Source organism: Mauremys reevesii, linkage group 1 (assembly GCF_016161935.1).
Source record: "Mauremys reevesii isolate NIE-2019 linkage group 1, ASM1616193v1, whole genome shotgun sequence".
Classification (NCBI taxonomy): domain Eukaryota; kingdom Metazoa; phylum Chordata; order Testudines; family Geoemydidae; genus Mauremys; species Mauremys reevesii.
The window spans coordinates 192,155,255-192,177,756 of NC_052623.1; the positions used below are offsets into that span (position 1 = coordinate 192,155,255).

General features: G+C 40.3%; 1 long non-coding RNA gene across 1 annotated transcript in view; it reads right to left on the reverse strand.

Annotated features, from left to right (window-relative positions):
* Positions 1 to 2,707: 2,707 nt before the first annotated feature.
* The window catches only part of LOC120398474, a 31,896-nt gene continuing 12,101 nt past the window's right edge, over positions 2,708 to 22,502 (reverse strand). The window contains exon 3 of the long non-coding RNA XR_005594464.1: positions 2,708 to 2,786. This is a non-coding gene — a long non-coding RNA (uncharacterized LOC120398474). The remainder of the gene's footprint in view (positions 2,787 to 22,502) is intronic.

Consider the following 22,502-nt stretch of genomic DNA (forward strand, 5'->3'; position numbering starts at 1 on the left):
TGGCATCTGATTGCATAGTAACCATAGGCCAGGATATCCTAATTTAATATCCTTTTTCTTACTGGACCGCATACAAAGTATTTTTGTTGCACTACATGTTGAGATTGGCAGCAGAATGACTACACAGAGTGGTGATGATTCTGGTCCTGGTCTCCCTGTAGGCAACTGACTTCATTAGTTTCCTAGACTGCATTGGAAGGCAAAGCATAGCCAAATCCCACCTCTATCAGCAGCACCTGCACTCTGCTGGTCAATTAAGAAAGCATTACAAAAAGCAGTCATTGTGGCTGAGTCTGTCTGCAGATGAACCATATTCGGAGCTTGTAAAATAAATCAAGGGATTGGGCTTCAGAATTATGAGCCAATTTGATGTCCATCAATCATACAGGCTAGGTGGATGGGGTCCAAATCTGGCAAACCATGTCAGGGCAAGTACTTGCATTACTGATAGCAGACCTGAAGAAATAGCAGCACAACCAATAACATACTGCTGCTGCTCTTCGGTAGCTTTGCCCTTCTTATCACCACGGGTATCAGGAATGATGCCATGGGGATGGAAAGCTGTCCAATGGTATGAATTTACACTGGGTAGAGTTTGAATTTGGATGAATTAGGTGTGAATTTAACTCTACAAAAAAGGCCATCTACTACCAATTAAGTCATTAAGGATTAATTAAGCAGACACTTAAGTGGTCCATAGGACTCATGCTGGCTTTCTGCATGTAGGTGAATTTCACCCTTACAGTTTGCTATGCTTACCCACAACACAAACAGGAATGTTCACAGAAGGCTGTCTGAAATGCAGTAAGGAAGATTTACTCAGCTCTAGTCTATTCAGTTCTAGTTGTTCACTTGACTGACCTCTCCAGTGAGCAATTGATTCCAGAATTTACTCCAAGTCTATTCCTTCATCAATAAAGCAAATGAGCTGTTGTAGAGAACAATTTCCTTCCATGCCTTTATCTAGTTTCCTAATCAGAGCAGGAGAAAATTTACTTTTTCATCTATGAGAAAATCTATATTTTTCCAATCATCCCCTTTAAAGCTAGAATTTAAGACGTTGCTCTGCTTATGGGAACATCTGTACACCAGGTAGTGTACAGAAAAAGTATTGTTCATTTATAAATATTTGTATTCTGCAGCGACTATAGAATTTGGTTTCAAACTTCACAACCCTTCACCTTGTTGTTTAGTATACATGAGTAACCAAAAGAATAGTTATAAGTATAATTACATTGATTTGCTCATAGCATTATGTTCTTCTGTTTTAGAGTCCCTGGGGAACAAGATTGTAACTTACTTGTATTTTGAACCAAGTAAGCAAGACTTAAGCAGAATTTAACTAGAATCTTTGTTTAAACATTCATATTACACACAGAAAAGTATATTAAAAGAACACTATTAAAGTTGCAAAGTGAAGCAATCAAGTAAAGAAATGTAAGAGTTAAGGTTGCCAGTGCAATCTTAATACAGTCTTGTGAATATATGCTATGGTACAGTCTAAATACATGAGCACATCATATTTGTTTCCCAAGGCACACCTGCCTCATTTAGTGCACAGAATGTATGCTGCTCACTTAATGAGCAGCTATTCAATATTTATCTCTTCGTTCAATGTGCAGTCCAAGGCCTTATTTATTGCTCATTATTCAATCTTTGCTCTGAAGATGGAATTATTAATTTCCTCAAAACTTTTTTATGGCTGTGATGGGACCTAACCACCCATCACCTGAAAGGCTAGTGAATGCACACAGTTACTCGTGCTTTGCACCTGGGGAGGTGAGTAGCTAATTAGCTCCTGTCAGAGAGGGTGGAACTAAGCCATACTAAATAGATTGAAGTCCCTCAGTTGAGGGAAAGGTGGCGTAGGAGCCAGATCTCTCTGGCTGAGAGAAACCCACGGTGAGCATACACAGAGTCCAGGGGGGCTTCTGTAATGGAAATTCTGAAGTATGGTTTGTAAGTAGAGAAAATTTCAGTACGTCATAAAGCAGAACTCTTCAGTTTTGTTTGGACTTGATACCCCAGAAGGGGTCTGAACTTAGATGACATGGCTGGAGGGTGGAGAAACAGAACACCTGGTGCCAGAGGCAAGTGGACAGCAGAAGGTGCTGAAGCTGAAGGTTTTAGCAACATCCTGCACAGATGCAATGAGGCACTGTAAGGGTGAGAGTGTGCTTCCACAATGGCACTCATCACTGTAGCACCCGAGTGTTTCACAAACATGAACTCCTGTTAACAACACCCCTGTGAGATGACTGGTTATTAGCCCCATTTTATGGACGGGGGAACTGAGACACAGAGACTAAGGTTAAAAGTATATACTATTTTTTGGTGCCCAGTGTGAGTCACCTAGGGCCATATTTTTCACAGTACTTAGCATCATGTAGCACTTTGTATATTTAAAGCAGTTTTCCCACTGACTTCAGTTGCTGTTTTGGGTGCTCAACACTTCTGCAAATGAGACCGAAGGGTCTCCAATGAGGCACCCATAAAATGAGGAAAATTCAATTAGTGATCACCTGTGGAAAAACTAAGTTTAAGTGACTTGCCCAGTGTCACACAGGAACTCTGTGGCAGAGACAAGAATAGACTCCAATTCTCCAGGGCACCATTCGGCTGCTTTAGTCATTAGAATGTCCTCTCTGGTTGTGCAGTAGTCTGCCTCATTCACTTCACAGCTTCCAACTGCAACAAAGGTCTTACGCACAATAGTATCCTTTACTACACAGCCCTAATTCATCCCCAGTGCAGGTCCACCCTGTACATTGACTGATGCATGGCACCTGTGGAAAAATAATGTGGGATCGCATAATTAGAATGTATGATAATACATATGCAGAAGGGGGTAGAATTAAGGTTGTACAGGCTCTCTGTTCTCAGTGCCAGTGCATAGCCTGGAACAGCTATTGTGTGGAATGTGTGGCTTTGACGCTGTAGCCCTGGGTTGGGAGGGGCATGCTCAGTTGCTCTCTGGGGATGGTGCACATACAGTAGAATCAATATTAGGAGCTGTGAGAGACTTGACCATGCTCAGTGAAGGTGGAATTTTGAGGGAATTTTAGCTGCCAAGTTCTAACAACTCTCTACTGGGCATGTGCAAACTGCTATTTTAAAAGGCTTATCGGATTACCAAATTTGGACAGATTTTCACAGGGATAGAAAAACACATAACCCTGACACAAAGACCATCCTCCTGTCAAATTTCAAATCCCTGCTCCAAAGCAAGGGGACACTAAAGCTTCCCACAGAAAAGGTTGATTTGATTTTTTTCTAACATTGGAAAAACAATGTATTTCCCCCCTACACTTGTTCTCAGAAGTGGCTAAACTGTTTTGGCTAAATTTTCCAGACCAATTCATCCTGAAGCAGACAGCCAGCACTGAAAACTTTAGCCCAAATGGGTAAAGTTTGGAAAAGTTACAAGTAAATGAAAATACTGTCTTAATGGGAAGTGTCAGTCAACCTTACCACCAATAATATTTTAACTCCTGAATTTTTATTATGTCTATTGATACTTTGTGGTTTTCTTGAAGCCCCAGATTCCACAGAGAAGTGTTTAAGCGTGCATTTTTAAATAGTACTGGTTACAAAGAAAAAAACTTTAAAACTGAACTCTAAAGGCTCCAACACAAAAACAAGTAAGAAAGAAAACAAAGTTTGAGATTTTTTTTCTACAAAATCTCATGACTTAAGCCAATCTCATGAATTGCTGGAGCCAGACTCAAGATTGAATGCATGGGGTCAGCAGTACCGTGTATTGGCTTTCCTCCATCATGGTCTCCCAAAGCTGCTTGGTTCCTATTTTAAGATCCCTGTAGTGTTTTCAAGCATATGTTGTGTTCACTCACTCCATGAACAGGATATTTCCTATATATATTTCCTATAGAAGGCTAGATTTTGACCAGTTGAAATGCAGTTGTACATGGGAATAAGCTTGCATGGTTATGTTATGGTCATTATAGCTGGGATTCAGGGAGAGGAAGATTCCATGCCTGCTATCAGCAAGTGAAGAGAGACCAGAGCCATGGTTCCATCCTTCCTAAGTGCCAGCTAGCAAACCTGGCCAGATGTGGTGGAGAATAAGCTTAACTCAGTTCACCACTTTTTGGAGTTACCATCTTAGTCCTTGTCTACACTACAGGGATAAGTTGACCTAAGCGACACAACTCCAGCTACGTGAATAATGTAGCTGGAGTCAACGTTGCTTAGGTTGACTTACCACAGTGTCTACACCACGCTGGGTCGATGGGAGACACTCTCCCGTTGACTTATCTTATGCTTCTCGTTCTCGTGGTGTCCCGGAGTCGATGGAAGAGCGATCTGTGGTCGATTGAGTGGGTCTTTACTAGACCCACAAAATTGACCCCCCAGTGCATCGATCGCCGCCCCGGTAAGTGTAGACATGCCCTTAGTGTCTTCCCACTTCACCAGGACAAGAGGGGAGTGGAAACTTCCCAGTTCTCTTAGGACAGCACAGCTGCATGCCATTCCATACTCAGGGGCTGAGCTTAAGAATTTCACTTATGTTCCAAATAGGCTAAGTTATAAATTAGAAGAAAATACTATTGCACTCTATTATGACAAAAAGAACTTTAAAAAACAACCCTTGTTAAAGCAAGCACAGGCTCACAATTAAATGAACAATTCAGAATTTTAGTACATAATTCCTAGGTTGTTCAACAGATCGATTCAATACATTTATAAATAACCATATTTAAAGAAAATGCTGTTATTAACAAAAAATGTTACTACTTATGTGATATATCATATCATGGACATGCCATGCAAGTTTACATAGGATTTAAAAACTAAATAAATCTCATTTTCAATTTCTGGATTTTCAACCCAGATCAGTAAATCGTGAGATGCTTTTCCAAGATGCACTGTAGCTATATCATTGGTACATCTGCATGATTACTCTTAAAAGTCTCAGTGGTGGCTGCTCTCCTAATGAGCCAGGATAAAAATCATTAAAAAGTAATTGTGTGCAGGTTTTACAGATAAGCCTCCACTCTAGGACAAGGCAATCCTGACAGATTGCAATATTTCTAAGGCAATATACTCCTCCCTTCCTGTTTAATGAGCCATAGATTTTTAATCTGGGAAATTTTGGTGCTAGGCAAAAAGAATGCACAGGAGGTATTGTCAGCACATGCCTCCTTGCTCTATGTATTGCAAAGTTGTAATCAATACAGGAACAGATAAGGTCTAAACCCAATCTCTAGACTCCTCCAAAATACTGAATTTCCATCTACATATCTTGTTTTCTTAACACTTGTCACTGTACCAGTCAGAATGAATGTTTCTGAACAGAACTTATTGCTGCTGAGGCTCCTCATATTAGTGAAATTTCTGTTTATTCAAACAATGGTATTGTTTTTTTGGTTTTTTTTTAAGTTTGGGTTTCGTAAAGGCGGTGACTTGCACTAAAGCTAATTCATAATCACCACCTAGTAAAACATTTACAGAGGAACAGTATAAGAGGATAAAAATATGTCCAATTATTAAAAATACAACAAAACATTACATAAGAAATGCAGCTATAACATGGATAAATAAAAATAAAGATACCTACCCAGGCATAGCAAAAAAGAGAGAATTAACAAAGGGGTAAAGGGTCAAGATAATTTTTTTTTGCTGGAATTAAAATAATATTACAAAATATCATGCACATTAAATTACAATGCAATGCTTACTGCTATAATACTACATAAAACTACCTGTCCCCCACCCAAAAAAACCTTCCTTGTGAAACAGTTAAGATTGCTACACATGATCTACCAAAACCTCAAAGATAAAGGAATGAAAAGTTAAGCCATTTAAAGATACATATCCTTTGTTTTTCAACCCACGGGCCAATACCATACCACTACCACAGTACACCACAGATCTCACACCATCATCTTAATGCTGCCACTGTAGCTATGCCATCCTTCTAGCACCCACTTAATCAAGCTACTTTCTCCAAGGCAGTACATCAGACTACCCTGGAACTTTCCTTCCTGCACATTTCACTCATTACCCGTTCCCAACACCATATGTAGATGTGCAATGTATAGTTTGGTGTCTTGGAAGGGGGATTAATTTAAAAAAATCTTTACATATTAGATATCAGACTTGCATACAAACCCACTAAATCCCTGTTCCTGTCTTCACAATAGGGTCTTCAAGCCTTGAAATGGCAATCAGAAGCAGTCTTGGACCAGTGAACCTTCCAGGAGAGATACTCACACCTGCTGCAGCCCATGTATGCTGGGTGAAGCTGTGGAGTGCCTTAAAGGGACTTTAAAAGCTTCCCTTCCCACAGAAATTGAGCAAGACATCCTCAGGTTGCCTTCTGATGTACCCCTTGGCAAACCGCAGTGAGACTCTAACCAGTATTCCCTCTCTCTCTAAAATAGACACTTTGAGAGGTTTTGATTAACTTTGTTTTGCATAATCACTTAATTCCACTTCATTGCCTTTTGCTTTATTGTGATTCCTTTCCTTTTGTGTGTTTCAAGTGATAACCTTTCTAACCTTTGGCATGAATTTCCTAGTGTGTTTGCTGTGGTACTGAGCAGGTTGAATCCTCTGTATGTCAAACTCTGAACCTTGTTCAAAACTGTGTAATGGTGGACAGCTACAGGGTCATGTTAACACTGTTGACTCCTTGGGCCCATGTATTCCATCTAACTAAATACAACTGCAGGCATATCTAATTGGGAGATTTGAAGCCAGGTGACAATTTTCACCTGGAGACAGAACTCATGTTGTGGACAGGTTGCAGAGTGGAAGCCGTGTTAGTCTGTGTTATCAAAAACAACAAGGAGTCCTTGTGGCACCTTAGAGACTAAAAAATTTACTTGGGCATGAACTTTTGTGGGCTAGAACCCACTTCATCAGATTCATGGAATGGAAAATACAGGAGCAGGTATAAATATATGAAAGGATGGGAGTTGCCTTACCAAGTGTGAGGTCAGTCTAACGAGACAATTCAATTAACAGCAGGATACCAAGGGAGGAAAAATAACTTTTAAAGTGATAATGAGAGTGGCCCATTTCAGACAGTTGACAAGAAGATGCGAGTAACAGTAGGGGGAAATTAGTTTGGGGGAAATTAGGTTTAGGTTTTGTAATGACCCAACCTCTCCCAGTCTTTATTCAGGCCTAATTTGATAGTGTCCAGTTTGCAAATGAATTCCAGTTCTGCAGTTTCAAGTTGGAGTCTGTTTTTGAAGTTTTTTTGTTGAAGAATTGCCACTTTTAGGTCTGTTTTTGAGAGAGGTTGAAGTGTTCTCCTACTGGTTTTTGAATGTTATGATTCCTGATGTCAGATTTGTGTCCATTTATTATTTTGCGTAGAGACTTTCCATTTGGCCAATGTACATGGCATAGGGCATTGCTGGCACATGATGGCATATATGACATTGGTAGATGAGCAGGTGAATGAGCCCCTGATGGTGTGGTTGATGTGGTTAGGTCCTATGGTGTCCCTTGAATAGATATGTGAACAGAGGTGGTATGAGGTTTTGTTGCAGGGTTTGGTTCTTGGGTTGGTGTTTTTGTTGTGTGGTATGTAGTTGCTGGTGAGTATTTGCTTCAGGTTGGGGGGCTGTCTGTAAGTGAGGACTGGCCTGTCCCCCAAGGTCTGTGAGAGTGAGGGATTGTCTTTATTAGAGATCCTGTAGGTGCTTGTAGGCCACATCCATAGTGGCTAGAATGGCTACAATCCTTTGGTGATCTTCCAGAAAACACCATCCTAGCCACTATGGATGTAGAAGCTCTCTACACAAATATTACACACAAAGATGGACCACAAGCCATCAGGAATAGCGTCCCCAATACCATCACGACAAACCTGGTGGCTGAACTTTGTGACTTTGTACTCATCCACAACTATTTCAGATATGGAGACAATGTATACCTTCAAGTCAGTGGGACTGCTATGGGTACCCCCACGGCCCCACATTATGCCAACATTTTTATGGCTGACTTAGAGCAACGCTTCCTCAGCTCTTGTCCCCTTACACGCCTACTCTACTTGCGCTACACTGATGACATCTTCATCATCTGGACCCATGGGAAGGAAGCCCTTGAGGAATTCCACCAAGATTACAATGATTTCCACCTCACCATCAACCTCAGCCTGGACCAGTCCACACAAGAGGTCCACTTCCTAGACTCTTCAGTGCTAAGTGATGGTCACATAAATACCACCCTATACCAGATACCTACTGACTGCTATACTTACCTACATGCCTCCAGCTTTCATTCAGACCACATCACATGATCCATTGTCTACAGCCAAGCTTTTGTGGGCTAGATAAAAATTCTAGCCCACAAAAGAAGATACAACTGCATTTGCTCCATTCCCTCAGACAGACGCAAACACCTACAGGATCTCTATCAAGTATTCTTGAAACTACAATACCCACCTGGCAGGGCCACCCGGGGGGGGGGGCAAGTGGGGCAATTTGCCCCAGGCCCCGGGCTCCGCACGGGCCCCCACGAGAACATCTGAGGCTCCCTCGCCGTCCCAACCCGCCTCCACCCCTCCCGGAGCCTCAGTGCGTCCAGCAGTGTCCCGGACAACTTCAGTGTGGCTCCGGCAGGGCCCCTGAGCTCTGCCCCACTCAGAGCCGCATGGTAAGGGGGCGGGGCTGTGAGCTCTACGCCAAGTGGAGGAAGCTCAGGCCCCGCTGGAGCTCACAGCCCCACCCCTTACCATGCGACTCTGAGTGGGGCGGAGCTCAGGCCCCGCCGGAGACACGCTGCCTCTGTCCAGGGAAGGTCCTGGATGCGCTGAGGCTCTGCGTGAGGGGGGAAGCTGGGGGTAAGGGGCTGAGGCCGTTGGCTAAGGGGCAGGGAGTCCCAGGGAGGGGGCAGAGGTTGGGGGGGCTGGTCAGGAGACAGGGAATGGGGTGGTTGGATTGTGGGCATTCCAGGGGTCTGTCAGGACTCAGCAGGGGGGTGAATAGGGGTCGGGGCAGTCAGGGGACAGGGAGCAGGGGTGTGGTCCCGGGATGATGGTGGTGGTGGTGTCTCTGGGGGACAGTGAGGGGACAAGGAGCAGGATGGGTTGGGGATTCTGAGGGGGGGCGGGCAGTCGGGGGGCAGGAAGTGGGTGGAGGTCGGATAGGGGGCAGAGCCAGGCTGTTTGGGAGGCACAGCCTTCCCTACCCTAAAGCTCATTCAGCAGTTTGAGGCTTGCAGAAGAGCCAAGCTGTTAGCTTTTCCATTAGGGCTACCATCCCTTTCACTTCTCAAATGCCGAATTATAGTCTATATTTAATTTCAGTGCCATAGGGAGATTCATGTCAGGGGAGAGTAGCTTCATTTAAAATTAGCCACTGGGGGAGAGATCACATGAGAAGAGCAATATCCTTCCCAACCCTACCAAGGGAGACCCCCCCCTCCTCTGCATTCCCTGAGGCTTCCAAGGGGTTAATTCAGTGGTTCTCAAACTTTTGTACTGGTGATTCCTTTCACATAGCAAACCTCTGAGTGCGACCCCTCACCTTATAAATTGAAAACACTTTTTTATATATTTAACACTATTATAAATGCTGGAGGCAAAGCAGGGTTTGAGGTGGAGACTGACAGCTCATGACCTCCAGTTTGAGAACCCCTGGGTTAATTTAATTTTAGCACCCTGTGTCCATTTACATGCATGTGCTATTTTGAGCATTGCAGTTTTCACAACATAGGCTCATCCCAGATTTTGGAACAAGCTCAGATGCTCAGTTTGTGGAGTATGTACATAAGCTATACTAAAGACAAACCCACAGTAACCATCTCCAGTTTGTGAGGGACCCCATGGAGCCAGTCTCTAGGAAACAGATAAATGCATGGAGGTTAAGTCCATTAATGGCTATTAGCCAGGATGGGTAAGGAATAGTGTCCCTAGCCTCTGTTTGTCAGAGGGTGGAGATGGATGGCAGGAAGGAGATCACTTGATCATTGCCTGTTAGGTTCACTCCCTCTGGGGCACTTGGCATTGGCCATTGTCAGTAGACAGGATATTGGGCTGGATGGACCTTTGGTTTGACCCAGTACGGCCGTTCTTATGTTCTAAGCTAAATGAACCCAAAGTTATGGAGACAGATATGAGTCAAGGAAGCCAGCAGAGTATCAGAAACCTAGAAAAATCTCTGCCTGGATGGGCTCAGGCATTTGATCACAAGCTGAGGTGGTTCAAAAGTTTTGGATTTTTTTTTAAGCAGAATTTTTTATTGTTTCTTTAAACAATCTAACACAGCAAACAGCAAATATTTGGCCACACACTTCTGAAACCCCAAACCATATTCAGGTTTTGACAGACTAATTTCAGCTTTTCAATTAAAAAAAACACAACAAATTTTGAAGGAAAGCAGACATTCTCCGTGATTTTTTTCTGCTTTTTAAAAACCCCTAGTTTTCGATCCAAAAAAAGTTTTGATGGAAAATATTTGTCCAACCCTTTTAATGAGCTTTAGTGCCTTTTAGCACTAGCTGATGCTGAGAACCAGTGATACCTTGTAAAGAAGTTTTCTCAAAACTGGGTTTGTGCCGAGATGCGGAAGGTTTATTTTTCCCAGGACCACCCATGGGGGGGGGAGCAAGTGGGGCAATTTGCCCCGGGCCCCACAGGGCCCCCCACAAGACTATAGTATTAGAACATAAGAAAGGCCGTACCGGGTCAGACCAAAGGTCCATCTAGCCCAGTATCTGTCTACCGACAGTGGCCAATGCCAGGTGCCCCAGAGGGAGTGAACCTAACAGGCAATGATCAAGTGATCTCTCTCCTGCCATCCATCTCCATCCTCTGACGAACGGAGGCTAGGGACACCATTCTTACCCATCCTGGCTAATAGCCATTTATGGACTTAGCCACCATGAATTTATCCAGTCCCCTTTTAAACATTGTTATAGTCCTAGCCTTCACAACCTCCTCAGGTAAGGAGTTCCACAAGTTGACTGTGCGCTGCGTGAAGAAGAACTTCCTTTTATTTGTTTTAAACCTGCTGCCTATTAATTTCATTTGGTGACCCCTAGTTCTTGTATTATGGGAATAAGTAAATAACTTTTCCTTATCCACTTTCTCAACATCACTCATGATTTTATATACCTCTATCATGTCCCCCCTTAGTCTTCTCTTTTCCAAGATGAAGAGTCCTAGCCTCTTTAATCTTTCCTCATATGGGACCCTCTCTAAACCCCTAATCATTTTAGTTGCTCTTTTCTGAACCTTTTCTAGTGCTAGAATATCTTTTTTGAGGTGAGGAGACCACATCTGTACACAGTATTCGAGATGTGGGCGTACCATGGATTTATATAAGGGCAATAATATATTCTCAGTCTTATTCTCTATCCCCTTTTTAATGATTCCTAACATCCTGTTTGCTTTTTTGACTGCCTCTGCACACTGCGTGGACATCTTCAGAGAACTATCCACGATAACTCCAAGATCTTTTTCCTGACTCGTTGTAGCTAAATTAGCCCCCATCATGTTGTATGTATAGTTGGGGTTATTTTTTCCAATGTGCATTACTTTACATTTATCCACATTAAATTTCATTTGCCATTTTGTTGCCCAATCACTTAGTTTTGTGAGAGCTTTTTGAAGTTCTTCACAATCTGCTTTGGTCTTAACTATCTTGAGTAGTTTAGTATCATCTGCAAACTTGGCCACCTCACTGTTTACCCCTTTCTCCAGATCATTTATGAATAAATTGAATAGGATTGATCCTAGGACTGACCCTTGGGGAACACCACTAGTTACCCCTCTCCATTCTGAGAATTTACCATTAATTCCTACCCTTTGTTCCCTGTCCTTTAACCAGTTCTCAATCCATGAAAGGACCTTTCCTTTTATCCCATGACAGCTTAATTTACGTAAGTGCCTTTGGTGAGGGACCTTGTCAAAGGCTTTCTGGAAATCTAAGTACACTATGTCCACCGGATCCCCCTTGTCCACATGTTTGTTGACCCCTTCAAAGAACTCTAATAGATTAGTAAGACACGATTTCCCTTTACAGAAACCATGTTGACTATTGCTCAAGAGTTTATGTTTTTCTATGTGTCTGACAATTTTATTCTTTACTATTGTTTCAACTAATTTGCCCAGTACCGACGTTAGACTTACCGGTCTGTAATTGCCGGGATCACACCTAGAGCCCTTTTTAAATATTGGCGTTATTGTGTAGTATTGCAATTTTTTTTGTGGAAGGGGCCCCCGAAATTGCTTTGCCCCAGGCCCCCTGAATCCTCTGGGTGGCCCTGCCACCTGGTGAAGTGAAGAAACTGATTGACAGAGCCAGAAGAGTACCCAGAAGTCACCTACTACAAGACAGTCCCCACAAAGAAAGTAACAGAACGCCACTAGCCATCACCTACAGCCCTCAACTAAAACCTCTCCAGCGCATCATCAAGGATCTACAACCTATCCTGAAAGACGATCCCTCACTCTCACAGACCTTGGGGGACAGGCCAGTCCTCCACAAGGACTATTTGTTGTTCATATTGTTGAGATGCATATGGAGAATATGAAGCAATTGGCATGCAGGTTACATGAGGATGTGTGGAACTTTCTAAGGAGCAGGAGAGGATAAGCTAGAGTTGGCAGGAAGCTATTTTTCTTTTCCAGGTTATCCATAAAGCCAATGGGTGATTACAGCTTACCAAGTTCAATTTAAGGGAATTTCTGATAAAGACCATGGGCAGAATTTTTTCCTCACACCACCTTTACACCAGTGTAAAATCATTTACCTTAATGGACTGCTGATTTAAACATGTGTGGGAGAAGACTCTAGTTCAGATGACCAATTTTTACTCTCATTTACACCTGTGTAATTCTGGAAAAATTGTGCCATCCATGGAGTTACTCTAGGATTTAAAGTAATAGAAGCATTTGCAAATGTTTTCTATGCTGACCAACCCATTATTTTTCCATTTTGTGTTGCCACCTCTCCCTGTGATTTTGTCCTCTAGCCTAGAATGCAAAGAATTGCTGTGGTACAGGAAAATACTTCTATAATTTAACCCAGGGATCGGCAACATTTGGCACATGGCCCATCAGGGAAAGCCGCTGGCAGGCCGGGACAGTTTGTTTACCTGCAATGTCCACAAGTTCGGTCAATTGCAGCTCCCACTGGCCGCGGTTCGCCATTCCAGGCCAATGGGAGCTGCAGGAAGTGGTGGCCAGCACATCCCTCGGCCCACGCTGCTTCCCACATCCCCCCATTGGCCTGGAACGGCCCATGGTAGCTGCAATCAGCGGAATCTGCGGACGCTGTAGGTAAACAAACCATCCCAGCCCACCAGCGGATTTCCCTGACAGGCAAAGGTTGCTGATCCTTGATTTAATCCCTCCCGGTAAAGAGCTTCAGTTGCTGGCTGCTTCTGTAAGCCTCCAACTCAGCTTGAATACTGGAGTTTTAAATAGCCTTCTGGGTTTTTTTTTTGTTTTTTTGGTGCTTTAAAGAGAATTAAAGGAGAATTTGCTAAAAGTCAAGAAGGTAAAAAGAAAAATAGACCATGATTTATAAATAAAATCACTGTCTTATTAGTGGTGCTAAGGCTCATTATAAAGATGGTTGAGATTCGAAGGACGACCTTTCTTCCCCCTCAACTTCTGAGGCCAAAGTCAGAGCATTCTGTTACAATTAAGCAGACGTACTTTGTCTAGTATGTAAGGACAAGAAATTCAAAGAGCACTTGCTATTCAGTCAAACATAGCAGTGTCAGTGAATTTGGTTCTTATGGATGAATACATCATGTTATCTGATCTAAAAAATTCTCTCGTGTCACAGTACAGACATAATATAAATATATTATATAAAAGCAGCATTTTTCTAAATTACCTTTGTAATGTAGAAAGCAATATCTTGGCTCTTGTTAGCTAGACACCCTGTTTATAATCATAAGAGAAGAAAGATTGTTTCAAGTAGTAGGCTGAGAGCAGGTTTAACTTTTATCCTTTTCTGCTGTGGAACTCCTGTGTGACCTCTGGCAAGTCTTTAAATCGCCTCAGTTTCCCTTTGTATAAAATAAGGATAACTTTTCCTTACATCTTTACACTGTGAGAATTAAGGCGCCAATCCTGCAATAAACGCCACAGTTTGTCTTCTGTCCAGCAGTGGTCCCTACCTCTTCAGTGCTTGTAAAACACTGAGCTCTTCAGGTGGATTGTGCTATATTAGTGCAAAATGACATATATAGTCGGTGAAAGTATTTGGTCCCTATTTGCACATTTAGTATGCTACTGAGGATCAGAATATTAAAAAAGGATATACGGATTACATAATTAAACATCTACCAACCTTAAAACTAATCTCATTTGAACATCCACTTTTCTATTACTATTGATCTTAAAAGTTTCAGCTGAGGGGATATATTCTAATTATTCATCTATATTCTGTGTTCGTTCCTCCAGCTACATAATTTCTAAGATCACCCATGTGTCACTGACCTATAGGAAAATACTGTCAATTTGTAATAACTTATACTCCTGTGCACTTTTTTTCTGATCTGCTCCCTTGAGGATTCAGCCTTTATGTAGTTAATTGGTGACATTTACAACAGTCCCCAATCTTCACTAATGTTGGCCATTATAAATTGCACACTGAAAGTTATTGATTACTGAGTTCCTCCATGCAGCTGGGCATGCTTGGTGAGGCTTAGAGATCAGAAGTTTTCTGGAGCCCCAATTGTTTACTCTCCTGCTCCAGCCCTACCTCCAAACAACCAAGCTAGTCCTGCAGACTGTGCTTTGAGGGGTAGAAGAATATACAGACACCATGGGTCCAATGACACTACATAATTCTTCCGTCATAAATCAGTTCCCCTTTATTTGACTTTACACAGCTGAGGAACATGTGAAAATTAGCCTGCATTAACTTTACTGCTGATTTCACCTATGGATCCACTAAGGGTTTGACTGGGAGCACTCTGATCAATGTGACTCCTCCCACCAATACATGGTTGTACAGAAGTGGAAAGGTGGCCTCATGGAACAGAGAGGTGAGAGCATCCCACTTAACTGCATTGGTATATGACTAAATCATAGAGTCTCTTGCTTGCTGCAACATCATGCTAGAATTAAATTACTCAGCCCCAAACTTGTGAACCCATATTACACTGTCAACAACTGAAACTATTCTTCATTATTTAATTTTAGGCTTTTGATTTACAAGAATGCCCAGAGATGGAAGTGAATTTTAGAAAGTTAAACAAGGAAAGCAAAACTTCTGTAATGCTGACACAATTTCATTCAAATACAACTAAAATAAAATTAAAAAATGAAACTCAAAGATAGTTAAAATTGTGCATTAAGTTTTGGATCCTTCTACCTAACATGAACAGACCTTTTCTAAAAAACTGAGTTAATTTCATTTGTACGACATTCCTTTCAAGGCATTCCATGGCAGTCTTCTCATGCTGCACTTGCTACCTCTGGCATGAGGGAAAGTTTAAATATGAGAAACCTCGTGGGTGTCTCCTCCTGTCTGGTTGGCTGCATGTGAACACAAAATGTTCAGCAGTCAGTGGGGACTTTTCTCCATTTAATTATATGGTACAATAAAAACAATTCACAAGAGATATCAACCATTCACTGCATATTTACACTTTTAAACTCATTAAATTACATAAAACTTTGGGTTTTTTTCCTAAGTGGTGAATTTTTCATTTTGCAGAAACTGACTAAAATGTACTGTGTAATCAGACAACATTTTCATCTAATTAAATTACCTACAATGTCAAACTCACTGAATATTAAATATTCAGTCTTAATAAGATGGTGCTCGAGATACAAATGTCCAAATAAAATATATGTCAGGGAAAATGCTCCTAGATTTTGACAAGTAGCTAAACAAATTGTTAGATTTCACTCCAGAGAATGCATTTAATAAAACATGATTAAACTTTTACTACCCAATTGATTAAAGGAGATTTATTTATGCAGAACTATTTTAAGAACACTTATAACCTTCAAAATTTTGGACAATTAGCTTTATTGACAATTTATCTTTTGTTTTAAGGACCTTTGGTTATTCATTCTGTAAAGTACCATTAGTGTGTTTGCCACCCTCTGAAAAGTCTCACTAAAGAACACCTAAAAAATTTTCTTCTATGTGAACACAAAATCAGATAAGTTAAAGAGAGAGTTTTCCCCCAAACATTTACACAATTATGAAAGAGAAGTTCCTAAACATTACAACTGTGTGTTTTGCTTGCAACCTGTATGTTTTTCTCTTAGTTTTTAAACTCAGAGTATCATTAGAAAAAGGACTCATCCATGTTACGCTCTTCCTCACTATCTGTAGTCCCTTAACAACTCTCTCTTCCCTTTCCGAAACTCACACATAATGCACTGATATTAGCATAAGATTCTTAATAGGGTTTGTAGCCAAGTTCACAAGCCTACATGCCCTACAAACAAAATAATTTCAAACTCCATTCAGATGTAAATGTTTAACTTTTAAACTATTGCAGCATTTATAAAATATAGATATTCATCTGCTCTTTCTACTTCAGAGAATTTATTGTATTGTCATGTTACAGTTTAATTCTCCTTAAATTTTTCAGCAAGTTATTTGCAGTCATTATGAGAATGAATTATTAATTCATTTTATGAGAATGCATTATTAACTCAGCAATAACCAACAATAAATAAGAAAACAGTGGCAAGCATGTGGGGGAGCTATGACATCTTACCAGTTAGAAGAAAGACCAAACAAGCAGGAACAGTAGCTACCAATTCCAAATGTTTTCTTTAGGGCTTTAATTCTTCATATGCTTTATGGCAAAGCAGACTCATTTACTGGGTCTATAACTGCCACCTACTAAATTCTTGTTCATTCATGCCACTCCACTCTCTTACCCTGCTCTATAGTCTTAAAAAATGTAGTAGAGCATTTTTTTAATATTATCGCACTTTCTCAATACTCTCACTAAACTCCTTAAAGTATATTCTGTCACCTTACATTGTCTAAACTCTTCATAAAGAGCCGTTCTTTCCTGGAACACTCCTTGCACTCCCATCTCAGGTGATCAACTGTTTCTTTAACCTTACACATGTTATGTATCTCATCTTTGTGTCAATTCAATAAATATAAATTTTTATTCAAGCTGACATGATCAGTTAGCAGTCAAAATGAGTATATTAATGATCCTTTCACAAATTCGGATTAGTGCATTATCCTCTCTTTTGTGGAATAATTCATAGAATCATCGTCTTTTTTTTCCTTTCTTGATCCACAATTATTGCTATTCCTTTGAAAAATCCTTTTAAAACTAAACTTTTAAATTCCTGCTTACTCAAAGGAATCTTTATATCAGTTTCTCTATTTTTAATGCATTTTTGCTTCCTTATTTGCCATTTCATTGCCAGGTATCCCAACGTATTCTGGGATCTATGCTAGTACTTTGTTCACACTTGAGCATAACTGTCGTCAGAAACAATATTTCACTTATTAGATCACTCTTGCTTTCTGAGTGACCCCTGTTAGTTACCAATAGATCTGATAATGTATTAAAAAAGCTAGCTTCTGGGGAAGGCTGTACATCCCTTATCCAATTTAATGCTAACATTATTCACACCAATTCAGCTGTCATAATAGCGACAAAATTAGATATTATTTAGATTTCTTAACTCCAATCTCAAGGATGCAAAAAGCTACTCTTCCTATTTTTTTCCATTTGTAGATCTGTCAATATATATTCATCAGTGGTGACTCCATTTGCCATATATATGATCACACCCTTTACTTGTCAGGTAGGATGACTCTTTCTTTCCCTTTATTTTATTATATAATTCTAAATCCACATCCAGAGAGATGATTTTCCAGGTATAATTTACTGCCCCATAACTATAGAATTTAATCTCTTCTAGTCCTTCTTTTTCACTTAACTATTTTACCCACATTTTAACCCTAAGAGCATGAGGGAGTTTATTGCGTAACATTCCTCATATATTTGTCCAGTATTCTTATCTGAGCTATTTTCCTTGACTTTAGACCAAAAAGTCAGATCTAACACTTCATTCTTAAATTGATAGGCATTTCTCTAGTAACTTACCTGCATTATACATGGTGAAAAGGTTTTAGTTGTTTGACTCTGGCAAATTTAAAGTGCTGGGGCACTCTTCCCAAAATGAATTATGGGGAAAAAAAATCCTATCATAGGGCAACCTTGCTCTCAAGAGTGATAATACTGAGAAGTATGTCAATAGGTGTGGGGTAAATAGCTGTAGGGTAGCCACCTTCTTTCACTGGGAGCCCAGTTTTCATTTGCTATTGTTATGATTACAGTGTCATTTTTTTTTAAAGTTGACTGCTTTTGGTAAACTGGTAGAATTATGGGCAGCAGCAAAACAGTTGACTATTAGTTGAGACTGTTGATAAAATTATTTAAAAAAAAGTTATAATTGCTTTAGGTAAGATTCAACTCTCATTTCAGAAGTTTTAAAAATATTTAATATCTTTTACACCTGTATACAATCTTCTCATTTTTTGTGAAGGAAACAAACAATGTGAGTTTCTACATGATAAAAGTGATTCTCCACTTCCATAATTGTTTCAATGCAAAACTAGCCTTCTATTGTTAGAAGGTATGAGAATTGACTGACTTTTCTTATATCTACTAAAGGCGAATGGCATTAATACTCTACTACCTACAGAACTGTTAACTTGCAATTCAATGATCAGAGTCCTTTAGAACAAACTCTATTAATCGATTAATACACTTTCAGGTGGTAAGAAAGTCAAATGATTGTCACTGTCCTGTAATTAGACTGAACTTTAAAAACTAACAGCCTTATTACTCACTAAGCTTAGCTTCATGACTGAGGGGAAGCTAAGATTGTATATGATTACATTAATTCATGTAATCAGATTTAGAAAATCTACTTGAATTTAATCTGTCATTAAACCAGAATTATCTATTCTGTTACTGTCAACTACAGGTTTGGGTCACTGTATTTCTGGGTCCACAATAACTACTGATATTTATCACAAAGGGGATAAAACTTTGACTATCTAAACAGAAACCTGAAGTTTTTATATGACTGTGTCAAACATTGTGAAAGTAATTGTGCTCAAGATTGATTTACAAGACAGAGAATATAAAGGTATTGTTTTGTCAAGTTAAGAAGAAATTCAACACCAGTCACCCCCGTAATTCTGATTCTCATTATGTAGCTCAGGGGTAGGCAACCTATGGCACGGGTGCCGAAGGCGGCATGAGAGCTGATTTTTAATGGCACTCACACTCCCTGGGTCCTGGCTACTGGTCCAGGGGGCTCTGCAGTTTAATTTAATTTTAAATGAAGCTTCTTAAACATTTTTAAAACCTTATTTACTTTACATACAACAATAGTTTAGTTATATATTATAGACTTATAGAAAGAGACCTTCTAAAAACGTTACAATGTATTACTGGCACGCAAAACCTTAAATCAGAGTGAATAAAGGAAGACTCGGCACACCGCTTCTGAAAGGTTGCTGACCCCTGATGTAGCTCATGCAGCTGTTGAACATACTTTATATATCTCCCCCAGGAGTTTGACTGTGACGTTCATTCCTCCCTACTTGCCAAAACACTGCTGAGCAGAGTTGGATGAAGATGGGGTGAAGTAGTTGTGAACATTTAAGTATATTCTGATTCACATTTTGATTTGGCCATGTTCAAGTTGTTTCTGGCAAATGTTCACATGACTAAGTCTTCATCATGTGGTATGAACATTTGTTGAAGGCAAAGTCTTGGCATGTAGCAAATATCTGTTAAATCAAGAAAGTAGCTTGTTATGTGATTAAATCAAATTTGTTTTGTGTGGAAGCAGAAGTACCTTATAAAGGTCAGGCCAGGCAACTGAGGAACATACAGGGACTTGCATGACTAATGACACAGTTTGAATAGTGAATTCTGAATGCCAAGAGATCAAACAAATACTTACTATGAACAACATGTGAGCAATTCAAAGGCTGAAACTGGTTTGCATAAATTACATGGCAAAGGATAAAACCCCCACATTGATATATTGTGTTCTGTTTGTGGACGACTTGCAAATGGAAAAGGCTGAACTCCTCATATTACTCACATGACTAATTTGCTCTGCTCTTCTGACAACCTTCATGACCTTCACTGACTGTTGAACTCCTTTACCCTGACTGACACATGATACTACTTCCTTTTCTGTTCCCTGAAATTAACTCCGATCCCACTTGTTTTCATTTAGGGGACTCCTGTGAGCTCCTGGAATGGCTACTAAATTAGTAGCTTGGTATGTCACATACTGAGCTCCCTGAAATCTCTGACCAGTGTGGTGCTCGAGGAGGTACCTTGGAGCAGACTTGGAACACAGCCACAATTTTGTGGGTAATATTACTACTGTCTTAATTTATTTAGCCTGGTCTAGAAATAAAACAATTCTTAATTTGAGACTGTTCTTGTAAAGTGCTGAGCATTTTCTACTCCATTGGCTTGACTGAAATGGAGGGTGTTCTGCACTTTGCAGGACTGGGCATCTTAAGAAGCACAAGGGATCAGTTGAAAAGATGAATCTATGAAAGCCATGAAAAGATTTGACAAAGTCCATAATAATTTGGAGTTTGAGCCACAGACCTAAGAAGACGTCTTTCTAAACCATCCGTCAAAGTTTGAGAATGTGATCTTGTGAATGGCAGATGCAAGAATTGTGTAACCTGTGAATCAGAAAGTCAGCCTCACTCTACAGGAGTTCTACTCAAATGACAATAATACAAATTATTCATAGTAGAGCTAACCTGAAATCACTAAAAAACAAAATCTAACGTCTGTTTGTGCAACCCCAGTTAATTAACTGATGTTTCAGATGGGAGAGCTTATCAGCTTTTTTCACTGAGGTCATCTTTGTGCATCTTTGTGCATATTTATATCAAAGCTTTGCTTTAATATCTTTAATTTAATAAAAGTTAATTTTCTGCTTAAATAACAAGGTGGTTTGAATGTAAAATCTTTGATACCGGCTTAGTCTGATTTTTGTTTGTTTGTTTGGCTGTTTTTTACAGTGGGTATCTGTTAGCATTTAAATTTAAGTCTTATAGTATAGCCCCAGACTTTCTGTAATAAACTTCATGGACACAGATGTGGGATGATGTGTCCACCTGACCGCAGTCCACCACTTGTTTCCTTATTTATTTGTGTTACAGAAGTACTCCAGAGGCATCAAACAAAACTAGAAGCTCCATTATGCTGGATTTACTTATGCATAGTATGGTCTTGTCTAAGCATCAGCTGTAACTGTATATGGATACAGTTAAAGCAATGCAATCTCCTCTTAGTATGGATGCAACTATACCAGTATAGCTTATTAACCAGTCATATTTGGGAAGCATATCCTGCACTTGAATGGTAAACAAGCTACACTGGTATAAACCCATTTATACTGGTAGAACTGCATCCACATTAAGGTTGCTGCTAGTATATCAGTGAAAAATTGCAGCCATAACTGCATAGTATACATGGTATAAACTACATGTAGAGTAGGCCTAAAACTATCCCTACCCATAAGAGTTTACAGCCTAAATAGACCAGAGGTGGGAGGGTAAACAAAGGTGAAGTGATGTACCAGAGGTCTAACAGCAGGTCAATGCTAGAACTGTGACTAGAACCAAAACCTCCTGATTCCCAGGCAATGTTGCCAACTCTTATGACTTTATAACAAGTCATATGATATTTAGGCCAGGTCTACACTATAAACGTACACTGGTATAACTACATTGCTCAGAAGTGTTAAAAATCCACCGCTCGAGTGACACAGTTATACCGACCTAACCGCTGGTGAAGACAGTGCTATGACAATGGGAGGGGATCTCCCATCAGCCTCTTGGGGAGGTGGATTAACTATGCTGGCAGGAGAAGCTCTCCCATCAGCATAGTGACATCTTCACTGAAGTGCTACAGCAGCGCAGCTGGACCAGTGCAGCTGTGTTGGTGCACCGAAGATGCTGCAGCGTTTTATGGGTAGACCTGCCATTAGCATTTCTTGTAAAGCTCCAACTTTTGAAGCTATGTGACTATGTGAGAATCTTAACTTTCATTTAAAAATACTTTTGAAGCCCTCATGGATGTGGAGAAAAGCTTGAAAATGTGAACCCTAAAGACAAACCAGAAAGCAAACAAAAAACACTTAATATTAAAATCTCATGATTGATAAGTTTTTTTTTTTTAATTTTTGGGAGAGCTGACTTGACTATGGTAATAGTGTCAGTATTCTATCAACTAGAACAGTATTTCCTGGAGTGAGATATCACCTCTGGAGTGAGGTGGGGAATCAGGAAGGTCAAACTAGAATATTGGGGTGTGAAAGATCTGAGTTAGGCCTTCACTGCATGGTAAGGTTGCAAGGGGGTGCAGCTAGTTTTGTTTTCTTGAAGTAAGTGCTCAGTTTAAGTTTGAAAAATGCTGTGTTACATCAACCTTCTGCTTGTTCCAGCCATCCTATTTTCACTTTTTTTGTTTCTAGTTGAGACCACAGATGTATGGAGTACCCTCTAGTG